A 2,208-nucleotide genomic window follows, 5' to 3' on the forward strand; every position below is an offset into this window, starting at 1 on the left:
AGGTGGAAGCTGGACGTGTCCGGCCGGAGTTGGACACGTCCGGCGGCGGGGAGGAGTTTGGCTAGGGTTTGGACTGCGGAAATTTTGGGGGAGGCCATATATTTATAGGTAGAGGGAGTTAGGAGAGTCCAAATGGGGTGCGGTTTTTGCCCACACGATCGTGATCGAACGACCGAGAGCATGGGGGGGGGGGGAGTTGGATGGGTTTTGGGCTGGACACAAAAGAGGCCTTTACGGTTACCCAGTTAACCGTTGGAGTACCAAACGACCTCCAAATGGAATGAAACTTGACAGGCGGTCTACCGGTGGTATACCAAGGCCGCTTGGAAAACCTTGGGCCATTCCGAGAATGTTTAACACCCGCTCACAACAGGAGACAAAAGGGGAACGCCGGAGGGCATAGGAGTGCCGGATCACAAAACGGACAATGGGAAAAATGCTCGTATGCATGAAACGAACACGTATGCAAAATGAAATGCACATTATGACATGGAAAAATGCAACACGCAAGCAAATGACATGGCAACGACGGCGAATAACTGAAGGACACCTGGTGCATCGAATCCGGGGCGTTACAACACTCCTCCACTAACAAGAGATCTCGTCCCGAGATCTTAGGACCGAGACGGAAGTGAAAAGGGATGAGGTGAAACAAGAACTCAAGAGAAGAAGCAAAGAATCAAGAGCGCTCGAGAAGAAGAGAGGAACGACGAGAATGACAAGAATCGAAAGCTCACGGAATCAGATAGACTATGAAACAACTCCGGTTAGAACGAGATAAGAAACGAATAAGACTGAAAGGATTTAGGCAGCACTCCGGCTAAACATGGAAATATTAGAACATGAACTTGAGAGGATGGAATGATACTTGATGAACTCTTGAAGAATGAATTAAATCATGAAGAACCACCATGAAGAACTCTGGTGCCAAAAAGATGATGAGATATAATGAAGGATGAAAGAATAAGATTAAAGCTTGCGATGATTTAGATGGAGGATCCGACGAAATGGCTGAGGAAATTGAACTCCGGAAAAGAAAAGATGAAAACACTTGGAACTAGAATTTATTCATTAAGAACAAACTCCGAAGAAAAGGATTAATCACTTGGATGGAATAAAAATAAGATTTATTGTATGCTTATCCTTCATCAAATTAAATTGATGACAAGCAATGGATTTAGCATACTACTTATTCTTCTTGAAAAGGATTGAGAAGTGACATATCACAAACTTGAGAAGGTCTTCATGAACCACCGGTAGGATTGAAAAGAACGAATGAATTAAAATGATAATCAAGGAAAAGAATCTTGAACGAACCACCGTGAGAATTCAAAAATGACTGATGAAAGAGAATGAATCACCGGGAAGAATTAGAAGAACAAATATGCTTAAGGGGATTTAGATGCAAAAGAATAAAGAGATCATGAGCTGATTAAAGAACACTTGAACGAAGCACCGGGATAAATAGAGAACGATAGCTGAAATGTGGGGACGAAGAATTCTTCTGGAACGATGGCCTCCGGTGAAAAGAAATGGAAAAACAACTCCTGACATACTCCGGATGGGTAAGAAAAAGGAATAATTGACAAATGGAATAATATGAGAGGGTAACACGAAGCTAGAACCACGAAACTTCGAGAGAACGGGCAAGATTGAGAGGAAAAACTCTTCTTCGATCTTCAAATGATGACGAGAAACACCACCAAAATTAAAGAGATACTCCAGAAGAATGAAAAGCAGAGAGGTTGAGCCAACAATAAAATGATTTGAAATCGATCTTGGAAAAGGCACGTGACTGATGGGATCCATTCTTACGTCACACTTGAAAAGAATTGAGAATAACTCCGGGGGAATTAGAAGAGTCAGGTAAGATCCTGGGAAAAGACCTGTGGGTTAGGGCCCACTGAAGAGATAACACCGTTGGAAAGGTATGTTGAACAGATAGATGATGCACCGGAATAATTGAAATATTTGAATGAGGTGGCAACCTCGAATTAATGCGAACACAGACGAATCTCCTGAGATGTCTTCCGAACTCCGGAATGATTGAATGGCGAGAGGCAAATGAGCAAGGAGAACACTTGAGCCGAAGAAAGGAATATAATCAGTACCGAAAATTAGAATTGAATCCACCGAAGAAGAAAAAGAGATGAAGAATGTCAAACAAAAGAGAATTCACCGGTTGAAATAATTGAGGGAAGACTGAAG

The sequence above is a fragment of the Triticum aestivum genome, chromosome 3B (genome assembly GCF_018294505.1).
Source record: "Triticum aestivum cultivar Chinese Spring chromosome 3B, IWGSC CS RefSeq v2.1, whole genome shotgun sequence".
Classification (NCBI taxonomy): Eukaryota; Viridiplantae; Streptophyta; class Magnoliopsida; order Poales; family Poaceae; genus Triticum; species Triticum aestivum.